Source organism: Lepisosteus platostomus, chromosome 5 (assembly GCF_059453375.1).
Source record: "Lepisosteus platostomus isolate fLepPlt1 chromosome 5, fLepPlt1.hap1, whole genome shotgun sequence".
Taxonomy (NCBI): domain Eukaryota; kingdom Metazoa; phylum Chordata; class Actinopteri; order Semionotiformes; family Lepisosteidae; genus Lepisosteus; species Lepisosteus platostomus.
In genome coordinates, this window is record NC_142615.1 from 61563183 (window position 1) to 61581618 (window position 18436).

The 18436-nt window shown below is 42.2% G+C and overlaps 6 non-coding genes and 1 pseudogene across 6 annotated transcripts; 2 read left to right on the forward strand and 5 right to left on the reverse strand.

The window, feature by feature from the left end:
* Positions 1-82: 82 nt before the first annotated feature.
* Positions 83-201, reverse strand: LOC148670649 (5S ribosomal RNA; annotated as a pseudogene).
* Positions 202-738: 537 nt separating this feature from the next.
* On the reverse strand, positions 739-857 carry LOC148670650 (5S ribosomal RNA). The gene has a single exon (XR_015938492.1). It is a non-coding gene; the product is annotated as a 5S ribosomal RNA (ribosomal RNA).
* Positions 858-1394: 537 nt separating this feature from the next.
* Positions 1395-1513, reverse strand: LOC148670651 (5S ribosomal RNA). Its single transcript, XR_015938060.1, has one exon. It is a non-coding gene; the product is annotated as a 5S ribosomal RNA (ribosomal RNA).
* Positions 1514-2050: 537 nt separating this feature from the next.
* LOC148670652 (5S ribosomal RNA) lies at positions 2051-2169 on the reverse strand. Its single transcript, XR_015938163.1, has one exon. It is a non-coding gene; the product is annotated as a 5S ribosomal RNA (ribosomal RNA).
* A 1504-nt stretch (positions 2170-3673) lies between these two features.
* On the forward strand, positions 3674-3838 carry LOC148670653 (U1 spliceosomal RNA). The gene has a single exon (XR_015937454.1). It is a non-coding gene; the product is annotated as a U1 spliceosomal RNA (small nuclear RNA).
* Positions 3839-4934: 1096 nt separating this feature from the next.
* LOC148670654 (U1 spliceosomal RNA) lies at positions 4935-5105 on the reverse strand. The gene has a single exon (XR_015938841.1). It is a non-coding gene; the product is annotated as a U1 spliceosomal RNA (small nuclear RNA).
* Positions 5106-16190: 11085 nt separating this feature from the next.
* Positions 16191-16262, forward strand: trnat-cgu (transfer RNA threonine (anticodon CGU)). The gene has a single exon. It is a non-coding gene; the product is annotated as a tRNA-Thr (tRNA).
* The last annotated feature ends 2174 nt before the right edge of the window (positions 16263-18436 follow it).

The window sequence follows — 18436 nt, forward strand, 5'->3', positions numbered from 1 at the left end:
TAAACAGTCGGACAAGCCGCACTGCACGTGTGAACAGGGGAATGAGCGAGCGAGCGGGGATAGGGCGCCTCCTGCGCTTAAAAGCTTACAGCACCTGGTATTCCCAGGCGGTCTCCCATACAAGTACTAACCAGGCCCATCTCTGTTTAGCTTCCGAGATCAGACGAGATCAGGCGAGCTCAAGGGGGTGTGGCCGTAAGCGAGAGCAAAGCTCGCTGGCACCCTTCTTATTGAGAGGACAGCTCCGTCACCTCTTATACGACGCTGCTTTTTTTCCCTTGCGTTTTTCTCTTCTTCCCACGTTCTCTCTCTTCACTGCCTTCGTCCCCGCTCTATTTCACTTCAGCCTTTCACTCTTGCTTCCTTCCAATGAGGATGGAGCAGCGGGAGAAAGGGCGCTATAGAGGATCGCTGTGGAGAGCTGCTGCTGTGCTTTGACATCTGAGTTCTGTGGAAAACGATCTCAATACAATTCTGAAAATCGCGACTCTCCGAACGCCAGCCGAACAAGTCTCCGCAGCCGAAGCGCTGTGTCTCTTTTCAGCTGGCGATAAACCTTTCCTCGATCCTTTGCGGACTTGTAAAACTGTTCCTGATCAGAATAAAAAACGCTCACGCTAATACACAAGCACCCGTGTCTCGCCAAAGCTGACAAATAAACAGACGGACAAGCCGCACTGCACGTGTGAACAGGGGAATAAGCGAGCGAGCGGGGATAGGGCGCCTCCTGCGCTTAAAAGCTTACAGCACCTGGTATTCCCAGGCGGTCTCCCATCCAAGCACTAACCAGGCCCATCCCTGTTTAGCTTCCGAGATCAGACGAGATCAGGCGTGTTCAAGGGGGTGTGGCCGTAAGCGAGAGCAAGGTTCGCTGGCACCCTTCTTATTGAGAGGAGAGCTCCGTCACCTCTTTTACGAAGCTGCTTTTTTTCCCTTGCGTTTTTCTCTTCTTCCCACGTTCTCTCTCTTCACTGCCTTCGTCCCCGCTCTATTTCACTTCAGCCTTTCACTCTTGCTTCCTTCCAATGAGGACGGAGCTGCGGGAGAAAGGGCGCTATAGAGGATCGCTGTGGAGAGCTGCTGCTGTGCTTTGACATCTGAGCTCTGTGGAAAACGATCTCAATACAATTCTGAAAAACGAGACTCTCCGAACGCCAGCCGAACAAGTCTCCACAGCCGAAGCGCTGTGTCTCTTTTCAGCTGGCGATAAACCTTTCCTCGATCCTTTGCGGACTTGTAAAACTGTTCCTGATCAGAATAAAAAACGCTCACGCTAATACACAAGCACCCGTGTCTCGCCAAAGCTGACAAATAAACAGACGGACAAGCCGCACTGCACGTGTGAACAGGGGAATGAGCGAGCGAGCGGGGATAGGGCGCCTCCTGCGCTTAAAAGCTTACAGCACCTGGAATTCCCAGGCGGTCTCCCATCCAAGTACTAACCAGGCCCATCCCTGTTTAGCTTCCGAGATCAGACGAGATCAGGTGTGCTCAAGGGGGTGTGGCCGTAAACGAGAGCAAGGCTCGCTGGCACCCTTCTTATTGAGAGGACAGCTCCGTCACCTCTTTTACGACGCTGCTTTTTTTCCCTTGCTTTTTTCTCTTCTTCCCACGTTCTCTCTCTTCACTGCCTTCGTCCCCGCTCTATTTCACTTCAGCCTTTCACTCTTGCTTCCTTCCAATGAGGACGGAGCAGCGGGAGAAAGGGCGCTATAGAGGATCGCTGTGGAGAGCTGCTGCTGTGCTTTGACATCTGAGCTCTGTGGAAAACGATCTCAATACAATTCTGAAAAACGCGACTCTCCGAACGCCAGCCGAACAAGTCTCCACAGCCGAAGCGCTGTGTCTCTTTTCAGCTGGCGATAAACCTTTCCTCGATCCTTTGCGGACTTGTAAAACTGTTCCTGATCAGAATAAAAAACGCTCACGCTAATACACAAGCACCCGTGTCTCGCCAAAGCTGACAAATAAACAGACGGACAAGCCGCACTGCACGTGTGAACAGGGGAATGAGCGAGCGAGCGGGGATAGGGCGCCTCCTGTGCTTAAAAGCTTACAGCACCTGGAATTCCCAGGCGGTCTCCCATCCAAGTACTAACCAGGCCCATCCCTGTTTAGCTTCCGAGATCAGACGAGATCAGGCGTGCTCAAGGGGGTGTGGCCGTAAGCGAGAGCAAGTCTCGCTGGCACCCTTCTTATTGAGAGGACAGCTCCGTCACCTCTTTTACGACGCTGCTTTTTTTCCCTTGCGTTTTTCTCTTCTTTCCACGTTCTCTCTCTTCACTGCCTTCGTCCCGCTCTATTTCACTTCAGCCTTTCACTCTTGCTTCCTTCCAATGAGGACGGAGCTGCGGGAGAAAGGGCGCTATAGAGGATCGCTGTGGAGAGCTGCTGCTGTGCTTTGACATCTGAGCTCTGTGGAAAATGATCTCAATACAATTCTGAAAAACGCGACTCTCCGAACGCCAGCCGAACAAGTCTCCACAGCCGAAGCGCTGTGTCTCTTTTCAGCTGGCGATAAACCTTTCCTCGATCCTTTGCGGACTTGTAAAACTGTTCCTGATCAGAATAAAAAACGCTCACGCTAATACACAAGCACCCGTGTCTCGCCAAAGCTGACAAATAAACAGACGGACAAGCCGCAGTGCACGTGTGAACAGGGGAATGAGCGAGCGAGCGGGGATAGGGCGCCTCCTGCGCTTAAAAGCTTTCTGAATTCTGAGTACGTACGGGATCCTCGGCCTTGCGCTTATAACAAAGTCCAAGTCCCTTTGCAGACAACAGCAGTTGTCACATGATTGTCTCTGAGGATGTGCGACAATGGCCAAGGAGAGCCCCGATCTGAGCTTGCGCTCACTTTTTGACCAAGACACAGATGTGTGCTGATTGGTTGAGAGTTTGGCAGGCATTGGAGACCCACGTGGTATTACCACGCCCTGCCAGTCCCTGATTGGTTGATCAAGGTGAGATATGAGTCACTTACTCTTGACACTTAGGAATGCAGTCCAGATGTCCATTTGGCACTCCCTAGACAGATAGGCGCCAATGGATGACCATTGATCATGATAGCCAGGCTTAGCTAAGTGCATCCCCATCTGGGAGCTGTCCCTTATCAAAAGAAAACATCTTAAATCAGCCTGCATGAATACTTTCTCTGTGGCTGCACCACAGAGATGGAAGGTGAGATGGGGCCTCATTTAGGACAGCATACCACCGCTTAATTCTGTCTTATTAACAAGCATTGCCGCTACAACGGCATCTCTCCTGTCAAACTTCCTCCTGACGTGTTTGACAGGATCTGGGCCGTGGTGAACAGTGGGAAAGACGCCCTGTGGAGAGTGAGGAACATGGGGCTGTTCAAAGGCATCGAGGTCCCAGTCAAGGCAGCAGGTATCCTGGCCCTGTTCATCACCCAAGAGAACTATTACCTCAGAGATCTGTGGAGAGAAGGGAGGGAGGAAGCAGAAAATCTGTGGGAAATAGAGAGCATAGGTCAATATCTCAAGAAACTGTGAAAAACATTATCATGTTTAAGTAAAGAATGTGATTTACACCAGAAAAAAAGAAATTGTTGCTATGTAACTGGTACCGTGTCAAAATGTAATGAGATGTGATCATATATACTGTTTTAAGTATGTATATTAATGTAAAGCTTTCTAATTTGTGATGTCCTGTATTTTTTTGTGAAAAGAAAATAAAGTTCTTAAAAAATCGATTCACCCAGGGCGAGGCTCGGCCATTGCACTCCGGCTGTGCTGACCCCTGCGAATTCCCCAAATGTGGGAATCTCGACTGAATTATTTCTGGTAGTGGGGGACTGCGTTCGCGCTCTCCCCTGATGTGCTTGGTCCAATATCGGATACGGAAGAGTTACGACACCACGTGCTGCGATAGGATCCCAGTTCGAAAGGAGTCGATGCCACTGCTGGTTCCCGGTTTCTTTTAGTTAGAGGTCCGGAGAAGCATTTCAAGCTGGTTACACTACTCCTTCCGGACATTCATTCCCTTTTCAAAGTCAGTCGTTTTGCTGTTGTCTGCATTATTTAGGCTGATTATCGAGGTTAGCCTTTATTTGGTCATGGGGACCTCGGTACTGTATGCTAATTCTCAAGACAGTTTCACCCGTTTTCTGATTGCTAGGTTCTGTACCAGTGCAGACATGTCAAACAGTGAATGGCTGTACCTCTATTGTATCCGTGCTCAATGAATGAAATCAGTAATAAATGAATATATGTATAGTTATACGATAAACAAGTGGTTTATCGACTCATCTTCATTTGCAGATTTAGAGGCAGCTTCGATATTCGTTTTACAAACGTTTTTTTTTTCTATATGGGTCACACACATGCCATAGCAACAAAACATCTCTAGAGATGAGGCTATAGATCACCTTTCCATCCTCCAGGTTTTCCTCCCAAAGCCTACGGCACCAACGGCGACCCCTGCTGGCCGAGAGAGCAAAAGCTTGCAGCACCTGGTATTCCCAGGAAGTCTCCCATCCAAGTATTAACCAGGCCCAACCCTGCTGTGTAGGAAACGGCACTCTCATTTATTACTGATTTCATTAATTGAGCAGGGATACAATAGAGGTACAGCCATTCACTGTTTGACATGTCTGCACTGGTACAGAACCTAGCAATCAGAAAACGGGTGAAACTGTCTTGAGAATTAGCATACAGTACCGAGGCCCCCATGACCAAATAAAGGCTAACCTCGATAATCAGCCTAAATAATGCAGACTACAGCAAAACGACTGACTTTGAAAAGGGAATGAATGTCCGGAAGGAGTAGTGCAACGAGCTTGAAATGCTTCTCCGGACCTCTAACTAAAAGAAACCGAGAACCAGCAGTGGAATCGACTCCCTTCGAACTGGGATCGTATCGCAGCTCATGGTGTCGTAACTCTTCCGTATCCGATATTGGACCAAGCACATCAGGGGAGAGCGCGAACGCAGTCCCCCACTACCAGAAATTATGCAGTCGAGATTCCCACATTTGGGGAATTCGCAGGGGTCAGCACAGCCGGAGTGCAATGGCCGAGCCTCGCCCTGGGTGAACCAATTTCGATTTTTATGAACTTTATTTTCTTTTCACAAAAAAAATACAGGACATCACAAATTAGAAAGCTTTACATTAATATACATACTTAAAACAGTATATATGATCACATCTCATTACATTTTGACACGGTACCAGTTAAATAGCAACAATTTCTTTTTTTCTGGTTCAAATCACATTCTTTACTTAAACATGATAATGTTTTTCACAGTTTCTTGAGATATTGACCTATGCTCTCTATTTCCCACAGATTTTCTGCTTCGTAGCTTCGTAGCAGTATCTGGGACAGACTTCCCCCCTGAGGGTAGCGGCCTGTACATTATTTCCCTTCTGAGTCTTTCCTGCTTCCCACCCCATAGAAATTGAAACATCAATCTCCTCAGCGCCGCCGCAACACGGTGTTGGATTGGGAAGGTAGAAGCCAGAAAATTCAAGACAGGCAAGAGCTCGGCTTTGATGACCAGCACCTTCCCTGTCATGGTGAGGTCTCGGTCCTTCCATTGCATCAGTTTTTTGTTTAAGATTGGCAATTTGTTCTGCCAATTTACTGTTCCTATCTCTTCTCCAAAATACACCCCCAGGACCTTAATTCTCTTCTCTTGCAGCCTGAGATCATGTCCTTCTTTTGGCTCCCTCCAGTTCTGATAAAAAATCTCACTCTTAGATTTGTTAATTTTTGCAGAGGAAGCCAAAGAGAACTGATCACAACACTGCAGTGCTCTGCTAATTGAGGCATTGTCAGAGAGGAGGAGGGTGACGTCATCCATCTATAGAGACGTCTTTACCTCCGTTTCTTTCAAAGCGCCGTGCACCTTTTCATTGCTCTCGCTTTCAGAGCCTCCGCATGGCACACGAAAAAAAATCAATATCAGGACGCGCATTGAAGTGAAAGCAGGAAACATGCACTGTGCAGATCCCTCCACATTAAGAGGTGAGTGGGTCTGTTTGATGCACAAAGAATGCTTTGAAAAGCGTCAAAAGCAAGTCATTCCAAGTTGGTCGTTTGTGTTTTCCATTCACATGCGAAATGCTGAAATGATCTCTCGGCTCCTCGGTTTTCATTTCTGCTCCATAAAGGAATCACAGCACGCATCGGCTTCCAGCATGGTGGGTCGGGATATGATGCCGGGGGTCGGAGAGAGCGATGTCTTCCTCGTTAGTATAGTGGTGATTATCCCCACCTGTCACGCGGGAGACCGGGGTACATCAGGACGCGCATTGAAGTGAAAGCAGGAAGCGCTGCGACATGCACTGTGCACACTAAGAGGTGAGTGGGTCTGTTCAATCACAGCGCTAGGCGAATCCCCAAACAGTATGCATGGCGACAAAAGGAGCCCGTTTGTTTCTGCTTGGTTTTGAACCAGGGACCTGTCGCGTGTGAGGCAAACGTGATAACCACAACACTACGGAAACGGTGGGAAGCTGTGCCCAGTGGCCCAGTGTTGAGCTTCGCCAATGCGATTCAGCAGCTTCCAGTGCCTTTATTGGAGTGCGCTGATGGACCTTGCTCATTCTCCAGAGACCAGCACGCTTTTCATGGACAGAGCAGGAAAGGCGGTGCCACATTCTACAGCCCTCTCCACGCAATCGACAAAATCGGGCTACTGAAGTGGAGAAAATCTCCTCTCCAGAAAGTGCAAATATCATCTTGGAGAGTATAAATCCTCTTGCCGAAGGTCAGCACTGTCTACGAGAGTACCCCTCCCACCTCCTGCAGGTTTCTGAGCTGCAGCAATGATCAGTTCGTCTCACATGCGAGAAGTCTTCAGGTGGAAACAAGAGCCCCCTCTTCTCGCACATTTTGCACGTTTGAGTGGTTTTAATGCGGCTCTTTCGTACATGGTGCTGATCTTTTGGAAAGCAGGAGCAGGTGACTCCTGTCACACGAGAAAGCACAGCCTTTTCCACCCCCAGCGTGTGTTTTGGTAACTTGCCATGATCGTATAGTGGTCAGTACTTTGCGTTGTGGTCACAACAACCTCGGTTCGAATCTGGGTCACGGCAGAATAGGGGCGTCTGCCTGTACTACTTGCACGAATGAAGGCAAAAAAAAAGCCAATCGATGTGAACGAACGGCACTTTACAGAGGAGCGCTGCCTGAGTGGATTGTTGATGAGGCCACTCTGACATCTTCTGTTTTCTTCAATGACTTACTCAGTGAAAATATTCCAGGCGATCTTGTCACTGTACTCCACGTAGATGATCTAAATGAATTCACAGTAGAGTACAGGACACACAGTGAGGAGCTCACGCAGTCAGTACTCTTGAATACGACAAGAGGAAAGGCACACTGCACATCTGTGGAACAGATTTAGCTTAATTGGCTTAGCTGGCTAAAGCACCTGTCTAGTAAACAGGAGATCCTGGGTCCGATTCCCAGCGGTGCCTTTCTTCATGTCTTACTGTACAGAGTTTATCGTTATAGGCAAATCCCATGCCTTTTAATTTACGTGAATGCAAGTGTTCGTTTCCTTTCTGCAACAACTTGTTTTTAAAGAAATCTATACAGCTTGCGAAAGATGAAAGACAAATGTTGAACCCATGCCCCCAAAGAACCTGGAGCCTTAAGCCAGCACCTTAGACTGCTCAGCCACACTACCCGCTGTGCCTTGTCTCTTTGTCTCATTACTTGCCTGGAGGAAGCCGGGTGGCTCTTGCTCTTTTCGTCCAACTTCGTGGCGTTATGACTGTGGAACCGACTGCACCTGCTTTTTCTGAGATGCTTCCCCTCTCATGGCGAGATCTCGACTTCTTTAACATAAAGTTTTTCTTTGGAGCAGGCTTCAGACCTCTGCGTACAGCACCCTTGATCTCATTTTTTTTACAGCAGCTGCATCCGGAAAATTGTGCTTTTTACTTTTTATTTGTACAACAAAAATACATACAATACAAACAAGAGCACATATAACGTATCAAGAAAATCGCCAGGGGTTCATGCTATAATACAATTACATTTTATGAAACACGATTGCACAAGGTAAATAAGAAAAGGTCCGCACACCCAGTGGGCAGTGATTCGTCGAATATACTATATATCACATTTCTTTGAAAAAATAAAACATTTCCCTGGGTGAGAGATTAAATAAAACTTCACTCGCACCAAACAAATTTATATTTCTAAATATCACAACATGATCGAATTTAAGTCATTTTAATAACAATGAATAGTCACCTATGCATTGCAATATAAACATTTATATTGATTTAAATCGCGTTTAAATCGCCTTTATTTAAAACCCATAAATAAAGCTGATAGTGTTTAGACTTTTAATTATTTAAAACTGTATTATAGCAGCACAATGCACAATGCAACGTAAATCGCTATCTTTGTCTTCTGCGTAATAATGTTCACCTCTCTGTCCAGCAAATTAACAATAGTAATAATAATGAACTTTATTGTATATGGCGCCTTTAAAGGTGGCTCCTCAAAGCGCTTTACAGGATAAAAACAATAACAACATTACTGTTAGGCTGGGCAAACGATTTTTTTTTTAAAGAAATACAAAATGAGATATAATGATGTGTTCCGGCTTAGACATTAACGAAGAGCATAACAAAGGTCATAAAGGTCATAAACTATATTAATTTTGGAACATCAACATATTATGTAAACTGTATGTTGCTGTTATTGGTATTTTAAAGAAAAAAATACTGTAAAATCCTGGGTTCGGTACAATGACTCAGGCATTCATGTGAAGGACAACAGAGCTTTCACTGGCTCAAAAAGACAAAAAGAATAACGGACACAGCGCGAGCCTGCATTCTCTCCTCAGCCGTCCACACCACACTTTTCCCTGGGTCAGATTTTAAATAAAACTTCACTTGCACCAAACAAATTACCACACACTGAACACTGAACATGTTAACCCAAATATGTCTCACAATACTTTTATGGTACATTACTTTGCTAAAATGTATTTAAAAATAAAAAGGATTACAAACGCCAGCAGAGAGAGAGACACACACACAGTTCTTCATTGTCAAAAAGTAATTGTTTTTTACTTTTTCAGCACCCAGACAAACGCAAACGCGTTATTAATGAAATGTTTTTATTCATTCTTAATCAAACTCACAAGTTGTCATCTGCTGTTGAAGCTCTGTGAGACTAGACTCACACATGGCTAGACTTGACTCGGCTCTGGCTTTCCCATCTATACCGATGCACTGCAAGAACAACCCCCCTCTCTGCGGGAGTGCTGGCTGTGACGAATTAAACCTGTTTCACAGGTATTTTCAAAGTAGAAGGGGGCGAGATTTCCAGCAAAAGACACCTCCCCCCCTTCAAAACCCAGTAAGTACAGTACTTACTAGTTAAGAAAGCTAGGCTCCTCAATGAAATCGCTTTAACATGCTAATGCATTGGTGTATTGGAGTAAGTAAAAAGACAAGGGACATTCTTCCTCCCCCTACATTCTCAGAGTAGAATAGAATTTTCCTTTGACAAAACAAGGCTCGCCAGATAATGTGAATCGAAACCTGTTTTTCTAGCTTTTAAAGTCGTGCAATGTGTAAGCAGGAACACATCATTATTTCTTACATATGAAAAATACATAATATAGCTCCCAAACAAACACAAACGTGTTTTTAATAAAATGCTTTTGTTCACTCATAATCTGACAATTTCAGGAAGACTAAGGAAGGACTAAGGAAATTGTCATCTGTTGTTGAAGCTCTGTGAGCTCGGTGACTTTGAGACCACTTGTTATCCCAGGTTGTTTGAATCGCCACAATTCAGATAGAGAAAAAAGAGCTGACTGACAAGATTTAAGATGTGGCTGTCAATGTTGGATTAAAAAAAACACGTTGCCCGATGTTAGTTGCATTGATTGAAAAATAATTTTAGTTCGAGAGACTGGATAAGTAATTCAAGTGTTTTTTTTTAACTTCCTGAAAAACAAGTAATAAAACTAAATTCAATTTAAAGGTCTTTATTAACATGACAGATGGGTGCAATCAGTGTTGGGTATTTACTTTGTAATCTGTATTGCTTGGTGATGCCACTTTTAAAGGTGATATATAAAATCAAGGCTTTAACTTGCTTTAACTCTGCAAGTCTGAGTTCTTGTGTCCGTCCTATCTGAGACCGAAAGTATTACAATATGTATCTTTATAGCAGGTGGTGTACAGCTTTTTAGTATAGATTACACTTTTCTAAAATGTATTTAAAAAATAAAAACGATTACAATCTAATCTTTCCACGTTTGATCCCAAGATCCCAAGAAAAATAAATCTAAACGGGGAGAAAGCTATGCTGAAAGTTTATTAAGATACTTAGAAGACTACACAGCCCAATTTATGTTGCATTTGTCTGATTGTGAGGCGAAACAGCCCTCCACAGCCCTGTCGCAGTACACAAATATAATCATATCGTTATTAATTTCTTTAGATACGCAATTCCATATTATATTAGCAGAAAAGCTTAAAACTGCCACTATTTCACATGTTAGTTAAAGACTTCGATGCTTAAAATGTTTAGGGAGAAATCAAATTTTCTTTAAAGTATTGATTCCTGGAATCTGACTGGCTGACAGCCTTCTGAAGTAGTTCCATAATATCTGGTATACGGAAAAGAAAGTGTTGAGAAAAAAAGCCTGGATTCTCATGTATCTGATACAAGTATCTTTTAATACAGTCTTTGATGTGCTCTTGAGGATCCTTGTGATATTTTGAGCCCTGGTTGAATGATAAGTGTTGCAGTTTAAATAATTTTCGTAGTTAGAAATTATGAAACGCTCTGTTAAAAGCAAGGGAGTTTTTATGTCCGTTGCAGTAAAAGAAAATGCCTGACAAAGTAGGGCTTGGACAGATTCCAAGTGCTTGTACAAATGTGCTTAAGAAATTATCCACGAAATGCTGTGGTGTTTGTCAAAGAAAAAACTGAAAGTATTTTCGTTTAAAATGACGGTTAGAAAGAATGTGGACCAGCATAATACTTTGAGTTTACAGCTTGTCCAAAGTCATTCATTATTAATACTATTAGTAATATCTTCGGTAAAGGCTTTGATGCATAAATATTTCTGATAAAGGTAGGTTGTGTACTTTTGTCCAACTTTTGTCCAAGCTCAAATGCTGTACATGAGAGGTTCCAGCATGACCTCAAATGACGCGATACACTGCGTGATACTGCATGATACTGCGTTTTAATGTGACACGCCCACCGGGGTATACCACGAAATACCCCACCCATTTTGAATGGCTGCATCTGTGTATACGTCGCTGCGACGTATTATCAACATCTAATTGCAACCGTAAAATCGACAACATTAATAAACGCATATATAACGTCGAAAACACATCTAACACAGTGCCTGAGGCTTTTTACTGTATATATCGTGGGTGCTGCAACTAGGAGTATACAGCCATCTGCACAGTGTACGAAGTAAATTATTTACGTAGTAATTAATTAATTTACTATATTTATTACTGTATTTTCTATATTTATTACTATATGTACTATATTTATTTTACACGTGTAAATAAATTAATGTTTGGCCATTGACAAAGTACAACTATTTTTTTATTACAAGTTAAGTAAATCCTTTTGCCCAAAACTGAAGGGGCGACACTCCTCCCTCCCCCCGTGACACCAGGCCTGTCCCCATCCTATTCCATAATGTCATTATATATAATACCTTACAACAGTGACCGTTTCCTTACTAACTGCATGCGTTAAAATTGCACATCAGCTCATAGTAGGGGGCACATAGCTGCGATGTATTATCAATGTTAAATTTCAACCATAATATCGACAACATTAATAAACGCATACGTTGTGGTATATTTTCCGGTTATATACCACAATGCATTGCTAGTATTCGTTGGTCACCATTTTGGACACGTTTTTCAATCGTAGAAGAAATCCGCAAATATCTCAGCAATCCTCTTTTGACGAGTAAGTATAAATAATAATAATAATACTATCTGAATACATACAGATCTTACTTAATATTATTTTGATTAAAATAGTACGTTAATAAGCAAAAAATGGCACATAAAAATAGTGTGAAGGGGAAGATGACACAAAATCGTTTTGCCGTTTCTCTAATTATTCTTATTCTATGTTGTACTTTCAAACTTTGGGTACTCTTTAATTAGGACAGACTTTATTGCTCAACTGCTATGATGCAAGCCAAATTTTATACGTTTATTATAGCTTTGAGCTTAGTTAACCTTAATGGTTCATTTTTGAGATTATACTAAAGAAGATATTAATCATCATTTATTTGGGTAGTGATATTATATAATTTTCTCCTAGCTGCGGTGCTGAAGTCCCACCCTACCTTTAAAGAAATAAAGGAACACACAATGTGTTACTTGAAGAATGCATATGCAAGGCAGGGGGCCAGGAGATCTGGACACTGAAAATAATAGGTTTCTGGTTCTAACTGTTAGGACAATTAGACAGGGTTTGCAAATGGTGGACAAAAATCGTCTTAACTTTCATTGTAATATTTTTTTTCTTGGAAATATAGAAGTTGTACATTTTAAAATCTGTATTGTAATGTATAATAGGCCTCTACCCATATACGTATAATAGTCCTCTAAAATTATCCGTATAATAGACTTCTAACCATATACGTATAATAGACCTCTAAAGTTATCCGTATAATAGACCTCTAACCATATACGTATAATAGTCCTCTAAAGTTATCCTGAACTCCAATCATATATGTATAATAGTGCTCTAAATTTATCCGTATAATAGAACTCCAACCATTTATGTATAATGAACACCTTATCATAGACGTATAACAATAGACATATATTAGAATTTCATTCTAGACGAATTGCGGACCACATTTAGACGTCTAAGGTATGCGTTTAATAGACGTATATTATACGTCTTTTGCCCACTGGGCCATCGTCCATGTGACTGGATATAAAAATAACTGATTCATTTTTAACCGGTCTCTGGAAGCTTAGATGTGACTATTTTTCCTTCCTTATTTCTTCATTCCCATGAATTTACTCTGTATTAGAGGAAACGCGAAAGTGGGAAACTGCAGACATTCTTCGTGAGTGGTGGATTGTGGTCAGTGAGCATCTGCACATCTCTAAGTCAGTTCCACAAGCTGTTCTGTTGGGGATGTTGCTCAATGGTAGGGTGCATGCTTTGCATGTATGAGGTCCTGTGTTCAATCCCTGGCATCTCCAAGTGTTTCATATTACTGTGCTCACATCGCAATCTTCTGTTGTGTGAGAACTCCTTGTCTGTGTTTATAGACAGCTAGGTTTACACAATTAAATTTAGACACACTCGAAGTGCTACAGTGTTCTCTCCTGTTTTAAATGTAACTTCAAAACATTTCGTTCTGTTCTTCACACTTGTCATGGCTTTTGCAGAAAACACCCTTTGAATTTCTTGAGAGATCATTCAGCGAGTGAGTCCTTCCTCTGGACTCCGCACTAAGCTGAAAGCTGCACAAACTCCTCATTGCATGTCCTGTACTCTTACAAGCGCTCTCGTGTAGATGTGGAGCACAGTTATAAGGACACTTTGAACTTTTTCCGTTTGAAACGGAAAATGCAAATGATCATGAAAAGTATTGATCGTATAAAATATCCATGGTACAACTCGAGAAAGAACTGAAGGACTACACAACAACTTTTGATGATTACAAGTTACTTTAAGAAATACAACCATCCGCACATGGGCTTGGATCCTGAACGCTTAAGTTGAAAGAGCAAAAGCGAAGGATGACCTGTAAACTCTCTTCATTGTCTTAAAGTTTCTAAAATAAAACAATATCTTACTTTCTTAATAATTTCTTACTGTTTATAGACGATTTATTGAATTTTTGCAAAATCTCATTTACAAACTTTTTTCTGTTAAATTGTTATTCACATACTCGAATGTAGATAAACGTTATTGTCTTCCGGGTGTGTGCCCATTTCTCAAAAAAAATATTTGTTAGTCTGTTGGGAGGCTGCACAAGGTGTTTAGAGATAGAACATCTAAAAGACAGGCTTTCTAAGCTTAACATCAAGGCAGTTTTCTCAACAGAAATGCTCTTTGGCACTTTCAGCTTTACTTTGGGAACATTGCCGAGATCACTTCTGAGCCAATGCACGTGATAGTGTGCCGGCAAGTACATTTAATATTGGCTGTGTTAGCGAGCTGCTTTTCCCTTTGAAACTTTTACTTCTTCATGCTGAATCATTGGCAGGGGTAAAGCTAATTAAATCTTTTCGCATAGCGCTCCATCAGAAAATACTTTCTCCTTGGTCAAAACGGGCACAGAAAGTTTTATAAGGGCAGCCTGTTTTGCACCGTCTAAATAACCGACAGTATGCGAATAAGCTTTTTAATAACAGTATTTACAATATAACCCATGTTCAAAAATGCTTTTAGCTTCTTTTAGTCTAAGAAACAGGGGTGTTTTAGCGGATTGTGGTCTTCAATTAGTAAACGCTGAAGTGTTTCCCCGCTTGTGAACAGATCTGGCTCCATTTAAACAGAATCCTGCTCAGCTCCTGCTTTCACTGCAACTTTTGAATTGAGCCCAAAGCGATAAGCAAGCTGAATTATCAAAGCTCATTAGGTACTAGAGATCATGGTATGTTATCAGGTAAATGCAGTCCCATGTATCCTCCGTAATTTCGAGTAAATACCAAAACACACCATCCACGACCCACAGCGGGAATAAGCAGGACTTGGTTGTTCAGAGCGTGAGGCAACTATCGCCAAGAGGGGGGTTTGATCCTCGCTCTCGCTACTATTTGAAATGCCAAAGACGCGTAATAGAGATTTTTGCAGATGTTTTTTTATGCTCCACTATACATTACAATAATGAAAACAAATCAATTAGAAATATGCAATACAACGTCGGTTCCCGAAAATAAAATCTGTTTTACACAGACATCATTGCTTTTGAGATAATCCAGATTGTGAAGACAACTGCGCCCTAGCTCTGGAAAATATTACTCAAAGGTTGGAAAGTACAACACGTTTGTACGTTTGACGTTTACAACATGTAACATGGCACTTCTCCAGCAAAGCAACTCAGGTTGGTGAACTACTGGTGTATTCAATACACCTCCATTCATCCATCACTTGTCAGGATGGTTGAGTGTTCTAAAGCACCATTCAAAGCGCTTTACAGGTAATGGGGACTCCCCTCCACCACCACCAAAGCACCATGATCAAAGACTTGTGTTTTTCTAGCTCTCACGGGTATTCTTGTCTCCAGATCGAGGTGTGGGTTCAAATCCCACTCCTACCAGTTGCTTGTCAGGATGGTTGAGTGTTCTAACGCACCCTGCTTAAGGACTTCTGTTTTTCTAGCTCTCATGGGTATTCTTGTCTCTAGATCGAGGTTTTGGTTCAAATCCCACTCCTACCAGCTACTCTTTTTCCCTGTTACATTTTCCCATCTTGATGTGCTTGCTGACAATGACAGGAGGAGGAAAATGGAGAAACTGCTTAGCAGACACATGATGGGCAGGAAGATTCATGAACTATTAGATGTGATTAGCAGAAAGTCAACTATAAATAGACTTTGTGCATTAAGAACTGTTTGTGTTGCCTGTAATCTAGGTAAGATTTTCGGTAAGGTATGCATTCAAATGTGAAAGACTATAATAATATAAAACCAGGAGAAGACTTATTAAAACATACTGTTTTCCTTGCGGTTTCTAATGTATTTTATTAAATGGGGGCTTTGTGAAATCAACTTTTAGCCTCTTGGAATGCAGTCACTCTCCCCGGTCTAAATACCATTATGTAAAATTAGGAAGCAGCAGTATTTTGATAAAGTGCGGTGTTCCTTTATCACAGTAACACAACAGTAAACAGTAAACGCTCAGGTGTTTATAATTACTCGGGAGCAGATCACCCTCAATCTAGAAAAAACCTTTCACAGCGATATTTGAATCGAGCCCCATAGCGTTAAGAAAGCTAAATTACACAAAGCTCATATGACATTGGGAGTCACTGTACCCTATCACGTCCTGCTTGCACTGTCCTACTAAAAGATTAGAGGGATCAGAAAGGACACAAACAACCCATGAATCAACGATTTTGAACTTAAGGGTCGCAAGCTCTACCGACTGCGCCTCTTGTTCCTCTATTACAACAGTAAAATTACTAGGGTTGATTCAACATATAGTAAGCTGACCCCGCTCCCAGCGACGGCACGGTGGCCAAGTGGTAAGGCGTCGGTCTCGTAAACCGAAGATCGCGGGTCCGAATCCCGTCTGTGCCTCTTTCATTCACCGCCACGTTCCTTTATCTAAGTCTACAAGTAACATGGAAACGTCTCCTCTTGTTACTCTTTCTGTGGAAGCGCACAGTTTCCTGTTAAAGCCAGAACGTATTGCGGAAGTCTAATATATGAAATTTGTTAAGAACTTGATTGTCTTTTCAAAGAGAAAAACGAGAAAACCTTTTTTTCAGAAGTGGGATTCGAACAAAAAACCCGAGGGGAAACTGTGACCTGAACGCAACGCCTTAGACCCCCAGCCAACTCGCCTGTGGCTTTTATATTGAATTATATGTAATTTATTTATTTCTACTCGTTGATAAGAAAAAAAGTGAAATCGTGTAATTAGGGAAATCTCTTTTTTTTCATGTGGAAAACTAGCACAAGCAAATGTAAAGTTCAGAGCAGCGCTCAATAAAAACGATCAGAAACCGAAAGCGCGAATTATGCAGATCAGTACATTCCCATACCAGTTGTTCTGCAGAAGAAATAAAAATAGCCGAACTCAAAGACGTTGTATTGCATATTTATAATTGGTTTATTTTCCTGATTGCAATGTATTGTGAAGCATAAAAGCCAGCCGCATCAATCTCTATTACGCGTCATTTCTAAAGGCGTTTCAAATAGCAGCCAGTGCAGTATTAACGCTTTTGGAGCATGTATTACATTGTAAATAATCTTATTTAAATAAGTTTAAATTCGCACACTGTTATTTAGACAGCGCAAACCTGTCTGACCTCATACAACTTTCTGTGCCCGCTGAGTAGATCTTAAAGCAGCTGCAGCCAAAGTACCCGTAATGGCAACACAGTGCTTTGAGTTCGGCTTTTCTTATTTCTTCTGCAGAACCACCGGCATCGGAATATACTGATCCGCATAAGAAGCGCTTTCGGCTTTGATGGTTTTTATTGAGCGCTGCTCTTAACTTTACATTTGCTCAGGCTAGTTTTCCCCATGAAAAAAATACATTTCCCAAATTACACGATTTCACTTTTTTTCCTATCAACAAGTAGAAATAAATAAAACATATAATGCAACATAAGAGCCACAGACAGGATGCCTGGTGGTCTAAGGCGTTGCATTGAGGTCGCAGTTTCCCCTGGAGACGTTTGTTCAAATCGTACTTCCGACAAAGAGCCTCTCTCGTTAGAGTAGAAACGACAGAATCTCTAAGTAGAAAACATTTCCACAACATCTCGCATTTCACGTGTTTAATGTTATTTGTCTTAGTGGCTGTTTCGGTGAATGATGGCTCTCTTTTCTTGCAGGGTGACGGCAAACTTCTTCAGAGAGGGAGTCTCCAACGCACGGCTTTTCTTTATCAGGACCGAAGGTAACAGAGACAGACTTCAAACTCAAATGAATTACTTCTTGAGCATTTATGACCGGTAAAAAGCTGAGAGCAGAAGAAAACGTCATTGGAAATGAAGAAATGTCTGCTGACAGTAATCAGAGCTCACGCTCAACTGCGGACAACCGCTCCTTGTTAGTACAGTGTTGAGTACCCCCGCTTGTCGCGCGGAAGACCGGGGTAAGTTTCGGTGACAGGGTGCTGGTTTAATTTTTTAACAACCTGACTTCAGTTAAAAACTGTGTACTATTTACTAAGTTTCAGACTACTTATTGCGGTAGAATATGGAGATCATATCTAGCTCTGAGCTCAACTGCAACAAGAAGTCGTGCTTAACAAAGTCAGAGCCCAGCTGAACGTGTGCTCAGTGTAGTGCCCAGGACTCAGGAGCATTGTTGTGGTTCTAATTAGCACGAACTGCAGGGGCTCTGAATCAGAGCATTTCAATTTATCTGTTCAGTAAATTAAAATGCAAGACACCTTAAAATGGGATTATTACTTTGTCTCTGTCCCGTTTGTATATAATCGAATGTTTAAAAGATACCAGTAAGGACACACAACTACTAATGGGATACTTATTGGAAATAATCCCAAAACAAGCACGTGCGGCAGCTGGTAAACCCCTGTAATAATATTTGCAGTGACAAAACACTTTGAAGATTTGCAATCTATTTAAATATGGATTTACTAAATTTCAGTTCTCCGGCATAACTGAACTCTCACTGTCGCATACTAAAGGCTTTACATGCATTAGCTGTGATACAGATTCTAATAAACACAGAATGAAACTTAGTTTTGTTCCTCATGGTGATCCTCTTGTAGATCC